Source organism: Eretmochelys imbricata, chromosome 1 (genome assembly GCF_965152235.1).
Source record: "Eretmochelys imbricata isolate rEreImb1 chromosome 1, rEreImb1.hap1, whole genome shotgun sequence".
NCBI lineage: Eukaryota > Metazoa > Chordata > Testudines > Cheloniidae > Eretmochelys > Eretmochelys imbricata.
Genome location: NC_135572.1, coordinates 31,212,548 through 31,229,909, shown reverse-complemented (window position 1 = coordinate 31,229,909; position 17,362 = coordinate 31,212,548).

Below are 17,362 nucleotides of genomic sequence, written 5' to 3'. Positions count from 1 at the left end.
AACCATGTCACAACCTGATGTTCATTGAGAAAGTGGCATGCAAATGCTTAATAAATACAGGTTCCCAGATAACCTGCATAATTACAAAGAACATTTGGCACACAGAATTGCATCCAGTGGAAGAACTACAGGTAGTAGGAGCTGGAGATCAAGAAGTTACTCATTTGGGATATGTCATTGCCTCAGTCCAATTCCCCAAATAAAGTTTTGGAATGGACAAGAAAAAAGATTCTTTGCACTGATATGCCCTGATCAGGATCCACCAGCTTTTTTGTTTTGCATAGTGTTTGCTATAATGAGATTGCATATAAATTTATGAAGAGTCTTATTTAACCCTCAAACTGTCCTCCTTTAAACTTAAAGATTTTTATTTTCTTTTAGTCTGAGCAGCTTTACCATATTGGGGTGTCTTTTATTCCAAACTGGAACAACTCAGAGTATGGGCATCCATTACTGTCTGCATCTGCATATTTATCGTTATCCAAACATGGAAGCTCCACTGTCAAGAGACTGACCCCACTCACTATTCCTGCAGTTAAATGGAATTATATTGGTTACCTGTGTATCAAAGTTTAGTGGGTTGCATACACAGAAAATGAATTCCAAGACGAATATCTTAGCCTGTTTTATGGCAGGTGTATCCCTTCACATAAGCTTTGAAAAACACAGCTTCCATTGTGATTATTTATCATTTTATAAGGCCAGAAGGATTCATTGTGGTTGAGTTTGACCTCTTCTATACCACAGGCCATATGAACTTCCTGAATTAATTCCTATTTGAACTTCAGCATATCTTTTAGAAAAACATCCAATGTTGATTTAAGAATTTCCAATGATGGTGACTTCACCACAATACTTGGAAAGTTTTCCCAATAGTTACTTACTTTCACTGTTAAAAAATTGCACCTTATTTCCAGTCTGAATTTGTCTTGCTTCAACTTCCAGCCACTGGATCTTGTTATATTTTGTCTCCCAGATTGAGGAGCCCTCTATTAAATTTCTGTTCCTCTTTTACGTACCAATAGACTGTAATCAGGTGGCCCCTTATCCTTCTCTTTGTTAAACCAAACAGATTAAGCTCTGAGTACCATTTATAAGGCATGTTTTCCATTCTTTTAATAATTCTTGTGGCTCTTCCCTGAACCCTTTCCAATTTATCAACATCCTTCTTGAATTGTGGAGACTAGAACTTTGGGCCACAGCATCATACTAAGAAATCATATTCAGCTGATTATCTATTATGACACTCTGCCCCCAGATCCAAGATGAGGGGAAGGTACCACAACCTTAAGAGCAGCTCTCCACTCATTTGCATGTAGGAGAGGCATTCCATGCAAGACGCCATCTTATTATCATAATTTCACCACAGTAGGTCAGCAACAGAGGCATAATATGTCATTTTGGAGAAAGGAGGAAGATTTAAGGCACACATAGAAACAAGTACTAAGACTAAAGGAGGCTTAGAGGCACCATGTTTTAAAAGCTTATAATTAAAAAAAGTTAGATGGTAATTAACAACTTATAGCTGAAGTGCCTTATTTAGTCTCTCACATGCATTAACTCCCTGGCGCTTGCCTGTCTGGAATGTCTGTTGCTAAGAGCTAATACATTTTGCATAGTGCTATATTCGGAAATCCCAGCTCTGCACACCAGCAGCATAACTGTTACTGTTTCTGCATGAGCTAAAAGTTTAACAATTTGAAATCTCCCACTGCCCTCCACTGAGAAACACTGAGGCATTTTTCCTAATATTTACACACTTAAGTGGAACATCGGTCACTGAATCTTGGCCCAGACCCTCTACTCAATAGTTAGACTCATGTTGGATTTATAAAGCCCTAAAATGAGAGAACAAAATGGTTTCCAAGGCAGTGCCTAGAATGTGAATGGAGCAAAAGAGTAGTTAGGAAAAATTCTTGTGAGGAAAAATCCACTGATTCACTTGAGTGATACACTCAAACTCAGGATCATTTAGTTGAGTTTTTATTTGAAAGCCAGTTCACAGTAAACAAACATCACAAAGCTTGTTTTTATTTGCACTAAGCTCCCACCAAACAATTGCAAAAATGAGCAACTTCATGAGCTTGAAAAAGGGATTCTTCCTCAGCCAAAACATTCATAAGCTAAAATGTGTGCATACAAACTAATCACTAAGGATCAAATATGTAAAAATTATGAAGTGTTTGCAGATAATCCTTTAGGAGAAAGAAGGGTTAAATTTGTTGGGCATGTTTATCAGCGATGAATAATTGGACTAGCTCTAGCTGTACCCCTTAACGGTAGGTTTAGCAAGCCAGTGAAACAGGGATGTCACCAGTTAAACTGAAGTTATTCAAGCTTGGGGTCATAGCAGAAAAGGAGAGAGCTTGAGGGTCAGATCCTCACCTGGTGTAAATCAGCATACCTCCACTGCTGTGACATTGTCAATTTACATCAGCTGATAAGGAGCGTTACTTCAGAAAGGGGGATCTAGTCAGGTCTACAGGAAGGTGAATGAGGAGATTTTCCAAGCAGAATTAATAAAATGATGAGCAGGGGAAATTTGTAGGTTTGGTCTGGAAAGCTCAAAGAACATGTGGAGAAGAATTTGCTCACTTGGTTAGGCCTTTTCTGAGCTTTCTTTCCATATAACGTACTACCCCAGCTTACAACCAGCAAAGTCAAAACATAAGCGCTAAATGAGCAGAAGAGCTACACAAAGGAAATTTTCTCCCTTGGTTATATTTCACAGTGGAATTTGACAAAAACAAATGATTAAAGGACTAGGAGGGCTGACTTTGAAGGAAAGTAAAGTGACAGAATACATACAGCTCGGCTAAGCTGTGATTAACAGACTATAACAATCAGCAAGTGCAGGGAGAGGAATTGTTTGGCAGTGATTCAAGAAGGTATAACTAGGAGTAATTAAATAAAATTAAGCAAAGGAGAAAAAAAATTGGGGAGAATTCCTAACAGTTGGTCAAATTTTGCCCTAATTTACACTGTACACTGTAACTGAATTGATCTAAATGAGGCCACATATGATTTATTAACTATAAAATAGTTTCTCTGGTGTTTTGTGGAAAGCACATAATTTGAGTCACTGAAAAGCAGACTAGACAAAGCATTGTAGAGAACAATCTTGCATTGGCAGGAAGATGATTTAGATAACCAAGTAGGTTTTATTTATCTCTATTTACTATAATTCACTGATGGATAAGAGAAAATTACTGCATCTCCTGGAGGGTTTTGGACTAAACAAGATTTGTCCTATACCTTTACTAGAATGCACTCCTTGATTCATCTTTTAATAATCTATTCTAGTCTAAATTTGAAAAATTGGTAGACATTTCCAATTTTAATTAAAATATTGCTATCTCTTTCCTTTAGGCATGGCATTCTTGTAGATCTAAGCACAGCATGCTAATTTTGTAAGTCTTGTTAAGTAACCTCTGATTGTGAATCTATTCTTGAATTTCCATTAACCATTCAAGAAAGGCTTTGTTTTTTTATGTGTATCCAGAAAAATGAAATGAAGTTAACTTAGTGTGAACTGAGCAGTTTCCCCAGTAGTTTATGTATTTTGCATAAGATTTGTTTTCCATGGAAGCCAAAATTAAAGTTAAATAAATAAATCAGAGCTAAATTAGCTTTCCACATGAATAAAAGATCTGCTTTCCCCCCATATACACTTTTACATTAATAAAAGTATCTAGTAATGTCTTTATGATGTTCTGACACTTTTATTTTCCTTTAATATATTTTGATGTGCCCTTCACAAAAACGTAAAACTTAAATGCAACATGATTTAGCAGCTCAAAATCTCTAGTGTGTGGTATCAAAAACATCCAGGAAGATTAACGTCCTCTTTTGAGGCACCAAAGATTATTCCAGTCTTGTAGAGTGCAGTGATGATTATGAATGGGTTTGCACATGTCAGCCTCTGCTCTGTTAATGAGGATCATGTGGGTGGAACTGTCAGCATTCATGGAACTATTTTCCTTGTGATCTTATTAACTTACATCCCAAATCAGACACTCTGATGCTTTGTTTATTAAAGGGTTGCAGGCTCCAATTTCACCATGTCTTTTTTTAGATCTCCTGAAACTGCACTTTGTATACAAGAGCTCAATGTTACAGAACTGAGATTTGTTTAAAAATAATCTATTAAGATGTGTATCTTGATAGAATTTTTCAGCAACCATATGCTACAAACAAAGGTGAATGGAAAAGCAAACTGACTTTTTTGACATGGGGCAAACCTCAAAAGGTTTGAATACTTAAACTAAGATCTTTGGAACTTGTTTAGTATGGAAATGTAGGCTGCAACTGTCACATAACCACCACTGGAACAGCTTACCGAGTGATGTGATGAATTCTCCATCACTTGAAGTTTAAGTCAAGACTGAATATTTTTCTAAAAGTAGTATATTAGGTCACACAGAAATTATGGGCGTGATGCAGACAGCACTGGGTGAAGTTATTTGCCCTGTGTTATGGTAGAGGTTATATTAGATAAGCATTATGACCCCTCCTTGCTTTAATATCAGTGAGTCTATCAGCAAATATATTTGGGTGCCTTTCTTGTTAAAGATTGCCACATTTCATTCAGGCAAAACATAACTTCATGCCCTAGTTTCTCCCACCAAGCCACAACTGTTATATGAAGCCTCTGAGATAGGCCAGAGCTCAGAACTGATCAAAAAAAAAAATCACAGGAAATTTGTAATCGGTGGTTTTGTTTAATTTCACAAATATTCCAATTTAAAAAAAATCAAAACTTTTCAAACAATGTTTTTCATAAGTTTCTTTGGTTATTTTTCATCAAATGGAATTTTCCTCAAAAATCTTTGAAAACTTAAAATCTGGGAAATTTCAACCATCTCCCTAACTATTCTCAGATGGAATAAGATTACAGCAGAGGACTTGATGGTAAAACTCAGTTTCTCTTCCTACCAGTGTGACTTGCTTGTATGTGATCTGGGGAAAGTTTGCTTCAACTTAAAAAACTTTCAAACCTGAACACCTAAAACTACATATTTAAGCACATTAAATATGTAGGTACCTAACTTTAAACTCGAGTTTGAAAAGTTTTGCCTTAGTAATTGTGAAAAGTGTTAGACTGACATCCCTGAACAGTGAAGTCCTAAACTTCACCCTAGAACATGTGCTATACAGCTAGATCAGTAGTAATGTAGGCCTCTCCAGAGCAGCCTTTGGATATGCCTTAACTGATCTGGAGGGACAGCCTTCAGGGGTGAGCTGGCAATTCAGTCTCCATGTTCATTCACTCCCTCGGGTCCTATAAATAGACAAAAGCTCTTTGAGGAAAGTCTGTGGGGTCGGGAGGATCATGAATTTTGTTTTTCTTCAAATTTTCCTTTTGTCAAATTGTGTTCTGTTATATTGTGGTGGAACCCACAACCAGGTCAGGGTCACACTGTTCTAGACACTGTACAAATATCTAATAAAGGACAGTTCTTGCCTTAGATTGTTCTAATTCAGACTGCTGTAAAAGGTACTAATCAGTGCTGGTGGTGATAGTGGTTTTGTGATGTGGATAGGTGTCTTCTGATAACCAGACTGAAATTCATGCAACTCATGTTATAAACTGTACAATGCCGAACAGTCCGACAATAACTTCCATTCCCTTGTGATCTAAGCCATCCTTTCCACCAGAGTTGCTATCAAGCATCCATCTTAGATGCAAAGCAAAACTGCAGCCTCCAGCCAGAAGTCCTTTTACTTCAAAACCCTACAAAGAATGCCGCACCACTGATCTTCCTTTCAGGACTTTGAAATAGTGAATCGCCGATCAAGAATGAAAAGGAATAGAAAGACAAACATCTTGTTTCTTCCAGCAAATTCGCAAAGGTGTATCAACAACCGATCACACCTTTATTTTAGTGGATTGTGGTTTAAATGAAAGGAAGCTGATAGTTAGATTCCTTTTCCTTTTGCCATTACTGGTAATTCCACAAAACAAGTACCTTATCTCGGCCGGAGAAGAGAATAATTCTTATATCTGGCTTTCGACAGGCTTAATCCTAGATGATCTGCAAAATATTAAAGGGTAGTTTTATAGTAACATGCTTTTGCTTGCCTTTCCTTCCATTCATTTATTATCAGGACTGCCCTGAGACAGGACGACCCAACTGGCTGCTGATACCATTGGCATTTTTTCCATTCTTGATATTTTCAAATTTAGGTCTCCGTGTGCTGCTGAATGGAAAGTGAGGAGGGAGTACTAACCATAGCTGGAGCCTCTATTCCTCCCCCCACCCTCCATATGCTCTTTCTATGTTCCTCCTTTTCATATCTGACTATCATTTGATAGTGTATAGCTTTGTCCTTGGAAGAGATATCAGAGATTAACAACTCAGTCTGGTAACCATATTCTGGTAATCCCCCAAAAGACTCTTGGCCTCACTCTCCCTTGCCCTACAGCACCTTTATGCTCTCCCATGGGCTGTAAAGTCAGTGCATCTTGTCCCCAGAGAACATCCTGGTTTATGGAAAATCCCTGGGATGATGGCTCTCTGCGACCCCCATCAGCATCGCTAGCATAGAGCAAAGAGGAGTCATGGCCAAATGAAAGGGGTTTGTTCACTGTACTATTCTCAGCTGCCAGAACAACCCCTTGGAGCTGTTGGCAGCCAAATATAAGTCAGCACAATCCCGAGTTTGCAACTCTTACCTCCCAGCAACCCTCCACATTCACCCTAGGGGACCAGGCTCGCCCAGAATGGCAAAGTGGGTGTAAGTCTGCCTTTAGCCCCACCTTAGCTACTGTGCTAACCAGAGTTTGGCAGTAATAGGCTGTGGCAGACAGGATCTAGTCAATCCTGCATGAAGTTAGGAGAACTGGGGAAATAATCCCATCATTTGGACTTCTAAAATTTTTAGGAAGGGAAGCAGTTAAAGAGGTGGATCATCCCCCTTCCCCTGGCCAAGTTAGAGCTGCTTTGGAGCGGAGGTACAGAGATGTCCTGAGCAGAGTTGTGTGATTTTGAGTATTCCCTGGCAATTCTGAAAAATAGTTTTGGGCCAACCGGAAAATGAAATCTGGCAAATCAGAGAGGAAACAAACAACTGCTTCTGGGTTCAGTTTGAACAAAACATTGAGTTCTTGGATTTTTTTTTCCAAACTGACAATTTGGCAAATAGACACAAATTCACAAAATCTTTTGGTTGTCCCAAGTCGGCACTGATTTAGCTCAAAAAAAGTTTCCATTGAAAAACACCGCCCAGCTCTTGTTCCAAGGTACTTATTGTTCTCCCGACTATTCAGCATGAAAGGTGACAAGAAGAGGTAGAACAAAGCAGATGTCTGATATCCCTCCTGTGCATGGAAGAGATGATTAATGTCTCCTTGGCACCAGGATTTGCGAAGAGCTCCTCCTGACTTCCTCTGGGGTGTGTGCTCTCTGCACTACAGTGGAGATCCTAATCCTAGCAAGTGTTTTCATGAGGTCTATGTGCATCTGAAGTCAATTGGAACTTCAAGTGCCCACCACCTCTGCAAAGCTACCCATTTATTTAGATGCCTAAATACTGATTTGGGCAGAACGGTTTTAAAATGTCCATATGCTGTCTGTGTCTCAATTTACTTATCTTTGAAATGATTGTAATAATTACCACCACCACCACCCCCAAAAGGTTAGACGGTAGGGCTTTAGGAGACTTTAGTTCATGTCTGTTAAGTTCTTTGAGATCCTTAGATAAATGGTGCTGTAAAGGGAAAAACTGAATGCTAATACAATTGCTAGGTTTTGTGTTTGAAGCAGACTGGTGAGATGCATCCAGATCAGACCACTTAAGATCATTTTTATTAATAGCTTCTGCTTACTTCAGGACTTCATCATTATTTATTTGTGTCAATGTTTGTGACAGAGTGCTAGTCTCCTAGGCACCAAATGGCTAAGCCAAAGGGTAAGGGTACATCTCTCAGGAGGAAGAAAGTCAACATGAGTGATGTAGATGGCTCACACATGGCCCTAATTATCTTCTGTAGAAGACACTGCCAAAGGCAAAATGGAAACCAAAGCTATGGAAGTTGAAGTAGAATTTTTGTGTCATCTTTTTTAAAGCCTGGTGACATTTTAAAGTACATCACTGATGTACTTGAATTTACATTCATTCCAGTTTACTACAATAAAAGACACACACCCCTGTTTTTATCAAGCCCTCAAAGCCCAAAGAACAAAATTAAAGGGACCGATTCTCTGTTGCACCAAGGTATATTTAGTATAGGGGAGAGAGGAGCCATCAGGGAGCCAGCTAAAGCTCCCTGTACTAAGCATATTTTGGTGCAAGAGAGAATTTGTGCCTTAATTTGTTCTCTTATTTTCCTATTTTTTTCTTAATTTAAAAAAAGTAATTCAGACTGGAAACTATTTTTGCTTTTACTATGTGGAGAGATATACCATCTGGAATTCTAGTATCTACATAACATTAATATTCTTTGTTCACGAAGGTGGGATGGCTCTAGTAGATAACTCTAGAAGTTCTTGGTGTTCTGTTTCAGTTAAAATTTCTGTTAACTGTTATTACATACTTGCCATTTAAATAGCCAAGTTAAATAAGGCACAGTTAGGGCTAACAGTTTCACAGTGTTGGAGTTCATGTTAGCTGCTTAATGGAGTTTTCTAAACCTTTGAGGGATCCTTCCACTCTGTCACCTTAGCTATGCTGTGAGAATCCTTCCGCTCGTGGGTTGCTACAGTAGCACGCTATAGGGGTCCTCACAACCCTAAGGGAAAGTCGCTCTTCTCCAACATCTGAGGCACAAACTGGGGTGTATTAAACATTAAAACACATGAGGACACAGAATAGACCTAGAACAGACTCAGTAGGGCCTTCAGTAAAGGTAGGACAAAGGGGAGAAGAACCAGTGGAACTTATGGAGTAGAAAGAGACAGTTATGATTGGCCAGTTCTGGATTCAGGGAAGGCTGGGAAAGGAGAAGCTCATGAAGATATCTAGGTTTTGTTTCAGGGATAGGTGAAAATTCAGCTTGGTTCTTATTTTAATTGAATGAGTTCCTCCACCCTTAATCTGTCTGTCTAGTGGCCCTTTTAAATTTGTACACATAAAATGCTTGAGGGGCAGATAATAAAATATTTCACTGATGACAAATTGTGGAGATCTAGCAGTGGTAGACTTGTGGTGCTGGGGACAGAATACAAATCTCTGGTGAATCTCCCTTCTGAGTCTCCACTCCAGCTTAACAAAATAAAATAACTGGTACGACAAACATGCAAAAATATTAAGCAGTCAGCATATCTGTCTCATGCACTTTAGGGTCTTTTTTAGATATGCTCCTGGGATTGAATTCTGATGCTTACTAATTTTTACATGAGCAGGAAAAAGGCAAAGAATGTAATGAATCACTCTGACTTTTCCATATTTGCTTCTGCAGCAGAGATCCAACAAGTCACTCTCTTGTTTTCATCTTAAATATTGTCACTGTAACCCTTCTGCCAGGTGAAGCCAGCAGCAATAAGGGCCGGGTTCAGTATCTAGGGGTTCTTTTTCAACAAAGGACAAAACCAGCTCAAGCCCCCACTCAGTGACCTGGGACAATTACACACCACCCCCTGGGTGCCTCTAAGAGGCAATACTTCCCCTCTCGCAAGCACAGAGTCTGAGTGTAGCAAAAACTTTTAACAAAAGGAGGGAAGTAACTCAGCATTCATTTGGAAAAACTAGGGTTCATAAACATAAACCATGAGCAAAAGACCCACCCCCAAGTAAGTTGGGCCGTGTCCTTTTCCCCTCAGGTTCTTAAGTCCAGCAACCCAAAAAGTCCCTGTAACATGCCCATCCCTTCTCTGCACCCCACTCACAGTTGCTGCCCTTGGCCAGTGCAGCCCCAGAGTTTAGAGGTTCATTTGCAGAGTTCACCTCCCACCCAGTGTGGAAGGGGGTTGGGGGGGGGGGGGCTGAGGCAGCACCTTACATGCGCTGCTGCTTGAGCACTTGTTCATTGCCCCAATAGCTGATTGCCACACCTCTGTAGGGCTCATCTCTGGCCCTCTCTGCCAGTTGCTCTGCTGGCCACACCTCTGCCTCACACCCTGCTGGCCACTCACCAAGATATCTTCAGGCCCCCCCCCACTTAACACCGCTCTCAGCAATTTCAGTTATAAGTGGGGGAGCCTTACTGCTGGTGCATACTGGGCAATCTCTTGCAATAGAGACACTGTTCCAAAACAGGTCTAATACTTAAACCTAGGTATCAGTGATTTCAGCTCTGCAGCATGTAACAAGACTCTCAATTGAGTCTAAATTAGCTCTTTTATTATACTATGGAGAGAAGAAAGGTCAAATGGTGTCTAGGACCCTTAAACAGGGCCCACACCACCAGCTACAAGTACCTCTCCCCCACTCTCTTTTAACTCATTGGGCTTTGGAACCCATGCCAAGCAAGTGCCATTCAATTGAGGGTGAGTCCCTCCATTGGGGAATGCCAGATACAGTTCTGCTGCCCTCAGTTTTATTACTCCTGCCCCAATAACAAGGAGGCTGGGGAGCCAACACCAGCTACAAGTGATTTTTTGGGCAAGCAATGCCATCATTCTGAGCACCTAGGCAGGGTGGGTGTGTCCATGCAAACAAGATCAGCTCCTGAAGTCTTTCTACAGCTCACCACTAGATTTCAGGGGAGAGCTCATTCAGACTCTGCTTACATCACTAATATCTTAGTAATGAAGGAATATGTGTTCTCTGAATCATACTTTTGGAAGACAAGCAGCCTGAAATCACTGCACAGGATTCACACCCATGGTTTGTTTACTAAAGATATCATAATTAAAGCTGAGAATGCAAAGAGATCCCCCACTGTAAACCCTGAGTCCTTGCCATGTTGCAAGTGGAAGTGGGAGGGGGAAAAAAGGGATATGACTTGCTCAGACTTAGAGAGAGGGGACTTAACTGTGACACCATCTCATCACCACAACCCCCAACCTGGTGGATGATCTGCTACATGAGTGATGCCTGTATTACTTAGAAAAGCTCTTGGACATTTTTTCCCAGCTAGAATCACAACTGCTAGCCAGCCTTTGAAAGGGGAGAATAAAGATGGTATTTAAAGGAATAGGATAAAAAAGTGACAAGACTATGATTTCAAATATTTCAGGGCACATGGCACATAGTTTTAGAATTGATTAATCTGAATAGGATCTGCACTAGTAGAAGTTTCCATTGGGATTGGAGATCCTGGTGGAATTCATGGTTTTAGAAACCCCACAGATGAACTTTCAGCTTGCAGAACTAGTTTCGAGTTCATGAGGTGTTTTTCTTGAAGTTTAAGCCTATTTTTCCCACCCCGGCTGATTAATAGAGCAGTATTTAAAAAAAATGGAATTTTCCTTTCACAGGAAACTTTGACATTTCAGTATTTACTTTCCATTTCAAAGTGGAGCAAGACATCAAAATGACAAACACGTTTGTGAAACTGAAAATTCTGCAAAGTTTCAAAGTGGAAATGTCAAAATAAAAAGTCAGTATTTTCAAATGAAACTAGCCAATTCAACAGTTTGAAATTAAATTTGCCATTTTTAATATTAACATTGCAAAATGAAGTGACGTTCATTTTCAGCCTCCTCATTGGATCAATTTTGGGGGGGCCAAAACTGATGTTTTTTCAACAGGAAAAAAAAATTGATTTCTACAAAACCAGATTTTCTGATGGCTAACATTTTCAAGTGAAAATTTTGGGGCCATTTCTAGTGATTGCATTTTTGTAATGAAGTTTTTCTAGCTAAAGTGAAGCTATGGAGTCACTGTCTCTCTTTCTGGCGCAGTGAACATTTAATCATTTAACCAAAGCAGAACTTCTCCAACAGGAGAGCTGAAGAGGGAAAGGCTGACTCTGTAGTGTGGTGGTTAGGGCACTTGCCTGAGATGGAGAAAAGCCAGTTGCAAATCCCTGTTCTGAAACAAAGACTGCGGATGTGAACTGGGTTTCACATCCCAGGTAAGTGTGTTCTCTCTCTCGCTCATGTTTTTTGTGACACATCTTAAAAGGTCTGATATTTTTGTTCTGATATGGAATGAAAACAAATTTTGAAACCTCTAAACCTTTGGTGAAACAGAATTCTTGTTTTCCAGTCAACCAAACTGTAGCTCTTTTCTGAACTCTTTCCACTTTGTCCACAACTTTGACATGTGGGTGTAGTATTCCAATAATGGCCTCACTAATGCTGTATACAGAGGCAATACTATCTCCCTACTCCTACTTGATATTCTGCTGCTTATACAGCCAAGATTCACATTCACCCTCTTAGCTACAACACTGCACTAGGAGCTTGTGTACAATGGGTTATCCACCATGGCCACTAAGGCCCAGATCACATAGGCCCAGATCCTCATAGTCCTTTTGACAGTCACTGCTTTTCAAGGCAAAATCAGAAGACAAAGTTCTTTTTATCAGTTTCTTTACTTTTCTGATTTAAACTGCTGCCTTTTAAAAAGTTTCTTTCCCTGAATGTTTAACTCTTACGTTGACAAATATTTCATTTTACTTGTTGGGTTTTAAGGTCTTTGGGGAAAAAAATGAATAGACTCTAGGCCACTGAGGGCAGCCATACAGTACCAAAGAAAGAAAAACAAAATAATACAATATGATTTTATTATTTCACAACAGAAATGCAGAAATGATGTGTCTTACTGGAGCATCAGGGAGTCTGATCCTCAGCGATAACATATGAAAGAGAGCTGCCAACATACTTTTCAAAAAGTTTTGAAAAATTCTGAATGACAAAAATTCTGATGCAAAATAAAAGAAAATGAACCAATTACACAGAATAATTCTACAACACCAAAAATGCAAAAGAAACCAATGCAAGCTACTGTTCCCTTAAAGATAACCAAAACAAATGAAAAGCTGAGAACCAGTTGGAAAAGCAAAATAAAAAGCAGAAAAGTCTCAAAAGAAACAATAAAAAATAGCAAGCACAACTAAAATAAAATAAGCAAGGGGGAATGGGGGAGGGACTCTGAACAGCTCATCTTAGTGTTTAAACAAACACTTACAGTTGACATAATACCTCAGAGACGTGCTGGGTCTACCTGGAACTTCAGTGGAATGTGTCAGCACAGGAAATGGAGCAAAGGGTCATCAGTCAGGCAGTTATAAATGTTAAGATACCAGACCAAGAGCATGTATGTTGCTTTGCTGACATCCAAAAGCTTTCCTTAACATAGTATTGTTATGTTCTAAGGCAGCTAGCTGGAGACTTAGGAAAACTGTGTTCAATTCCCTTCTCTGCCAGACTTTATGTTTGACCATGGGCAAGTCATTTAGCTTCCATAGGAAACCCAGACACTTTGTCTTCAGTTTTGCATCAGTAGAATGTGGATAATAACACCCCTCTAGCTTGCAGGGGTGTTATGAGGATAAATACATTAAAGACTGATGTAGTCAAACACAATGGTAATAGGAGGTCCCATAAGTACTTATGAGATTTATAGATATAGATAGATATAAACATAGCATGTATGCAAGTTCTCTTGTTTCCCCTGCTATGGCTCCATGTATAATACATGTCAGTAAAGCCTACCTGGGTTAGATATAGACCTAAACCTAAACCCCAGTGCCAAGCTAGAGCTGGAGTCAGATCTGAACTTAGCTCTCTCGAATGACTAGGACCAAATGCCCAGAACTTAAGGTTTTGCAATCTGGATCCCAAATCTTATTGGGATGTGTGGACTTTCCTCTTTATGGAGAGAGGATGGGGATCCCAAGACAGATTTGCAAAAGCTACTGTTTTGATATTTGAGCCACTTCCAGCCACATACAGCATATCTATTGGAGTTCGCTTCCTTAGTCCCTGCAAGCAGTGCTGCCTTGTGAATGAATGAGAGGAAAATAAATGAACACATGCTGGAAGTAACACTGTCTTTACTTGAATGAGCATGTTAACAAAAAAAAATAGGTCATGTATGCCAATATTCAATTAAATTCCTAAAGGCTGCCAGAACACTCAGATCCCACCATGGGCAGCACAATCTCCCAGAGGCACTGCCCATAGTGTTGATTCTTGCTGAAACACCATAAGAACTTAAGAATGGCCATACTGAGTGAGACCAAAGGTCTATCTAGCCCAATATCCTGTCTTCCGACAGTGGCCAATGCCAGGTGCCCCAGAGGCAATGAACAGAACAGATAATCATCAAGTGATCCATCCTGTGCTGCCCATTCCTAGCTTCTGGCAGACAGAGGCTAAGGATACCATGCCTGCCCATCCTGGCTAATAGCCATTGATGGACCTATCCTCCTTGAACTTATCTAGTTCTTTTTTTAACCTTGTTATAGTCTTGGCCTTCATAACATCCTCTGGCAAGGAGTTCCACAGGTTGACTGTGCATTGTGTGGGGAAAAAATACTTCCTTGTGTTTGTTTTAAACCTGCTGCCTATTAATTTCATATGGTGGCCCCTAGATTGTGTATTATGAGGAATAAATAACACTTCCATATTTACTTTTTTCACACCAGTCATGATTTTCTAGACCTCTATCATATCCCCTTTAGTCATCTCTTTTTTCCAAGCTGAAAAGTCACAGTTTTATTAATTTCTCCTCATATAGAAGGCATTCCATAGCACTAATCATTTTTGTTGCCCTTTTCTGAACCTTTTCCAATTCCAATATAACTTTTTTGAGATGGGGTGACCACATCTGCACGCTCACTTATTGGGTCTCCTGTCCCTCATCAGAACCTATCACCATCTTTGTGGATGATAAAGCCTATGAGTGCTCCTCTTTCTTGGCCTAATGAGAAATGCCACTCTACATTTTATCCACATTAGCAAGTACTATGTCCACTATAGTAGGATTAATGCTGAATTAAACAAGAACATAAACATTTATTATGTTATTATTTATTATGAGTGTTAGTCACTAAGGTGCCACAAGTACTCCGTTTCTTTTTGTGAACTCTTAAGGGACATGTGTAGCAGTGAAACTGGACAAGCCACTGACTAGAATGGATTGATAAAGAGACCACGTAGCAAACAGAAAAAAGTCTCAAGGGATGGCCTTTTGAATGGAACAAATGAAATAAGAAATTACATATTGAAATTTGATTACCCATTTTATTGTTTTAGGTATGCATATTATTAATGGTTATAAAAACTATCCAGCCACATTACACTACATATCTTGATGACCTCTGAAGAGAGCTGATGATTACTGCGGAAAAAATAAAAATTGAAGTTTCTTCAGTTTTTTAAACAAATTTACTTGGACTGATTTTGTTCACTGTCTGCAAATATTGTAGTAAATAAGTTTATTGGCAGGAGTGTTCCACCAAATCAGAGGATGAAACCATGGCCCCATTGAAGCTGATGTCACAACTCCCATTGACTTCAATGAAGCCAAGATTTCACCTGGAGAATTTTAGTTAATTTATTGCAGAGTAGTAAAATTTAAAATCTGGAATTGCAAGTATTTCACAGAAACCTAATTTTAAGAGTTATCACTTCTAATCAAGGCACAGGGAGACATGAGAATGCCTAAGCATGCAAACATAACAGTTCAAATTTAAACTGCTGAAAACTCAAAGAAAAACAACCAACAGTTTATGAATATTCATCCATAAGCAGAAATGTAATTTGTATAAAACATTCACTGAATTATTTTAAATGGAAAAAAAAATCATGGAAATTGAGATGTGATCACTAGTAATTTGCAAGTGGAATATAACTAAATTCAGTGAGTGAGTTCACTGTGAATATTTCACCCGGCTCTTTATTCATTTGTTGAACTGTGCATTAGATTATTGTATGGTTGTAAAAAACTATTTAGCTACATGGGTTTTAACTTTAATATCCATTTACCTTTTAATGTCAGCTAATGATCCTATGTTAGTCAAAATAACAAGTAAAAGGGATGGTAGTTTCTCTATAGCCTTCATAATGTGTCTATTTTACAGTCCGTTTTAAAGTACCATTCTACCCCATATTTATGTACATTGCCTAGCACAATGGGGCCGTAATCCAGACTGGAGTCCTATTTTTAAGCACTACTGAAAAATCAAGAGTAAATAATAATTATGTCTTTGTTAAAAAGAAATGGCGTTGGAGGAATTCCATGGCTGTTGTGTCTCATTGCTTTCTGAATTACAAGTGCTCAGTTTACAAATAAAAACATGTTTTCTTCTATTTCTTCCCCTACAAATTCAGCTTAGGCTCAGAGTCAAACCTGATTTGTTTTCCATTTCATGCATGATTACCAGAAAATGCCTGTGCAGTCTTTCAGTTCTGCCTTTAGGGACACCTCTTTGAGCCCCTCGTCTTCAATGGGTTTGGACAGGGAAAACTTAATGAAATATAGTAAACATTCTGTTGCTCATGCAACTAAAGGCCCTGACTATGCAACCCTCATTCATTTTAGTGAATATTACTCATGTGAGTAATCCCCCACCCCCACCCCCGAAGTCAGTTTCATAGAGTTTAAAGCCAGAAGGGGCAATTAGATCATCTAATCTGACTTCCCGTATATCACAGGTCATTCCATTTTCATTCAGATATCCCTATGTTAAGCTCAAAGCATTTAGAAGGACTGAATCATTTCAATGCACAGGAGACTAAACTGTGTGCCACAGGGAAAAAACAAGAGAGAGCAAGTTGCTGACAATGCTTGAGGCCTCTGGGAAGGAAATTCCACATTTGGCAGGGGAGGGGAAAGGATGAAGAATTTCCCTGCAGAAAAAAAGTGGCTCTTGGAAGCTTTAGAATAAGTCCCAGGGAGATGAATTAGTGGATAGAGGGAAAGTTGAGGCGATGCATGGTGATTGGCTGCTTGGCTTGTCCTGAGCATGCTCACATGGACTAAGCATGCTCAGTAACACTATTGAAGCTGGCTGCCATCACTCTGCCCCCCATGATTGGCAGGCACAGGTCATCTCTGAGGGCAAGTGATGTGGAGTATGTCATAAACCTGCAGCTAAGGGTAGCATAAAATCCCACCTTTACCTGTAGAGGACTAAGAAGCTCAGATAACCTGGCTGGCACCTGACCAAAAGGACCAATAAAGGGAGAAGATACTTTCAAATCTGTGGGGGAAGGTTTTTGTTTTGGTCTTGTGTGTTCTCTCCAGAGACAAAGAGAGAGACCAAGCAAGTAATCCAGCTCCTACTAAATGATACTTACTATTTCTGTAAATTTAGATGTAATAGCAAGGAAATGCGTTAGATTATCTTTTGTTTTAACTTGTGAATTTTCCCCGTGCTAAGAGGGAGGTTTATCCCTGTTTTCTGCAACTTTGAAGTTTTGCCTTCAGGGGAATCCTCTGTGTTTTGAATCTGATTACTCTGTAAAATTACCTTCCATCCTGATTTTTACAGAGTTTTTTCTTTATAATAAAGTTCTGTTTTTTA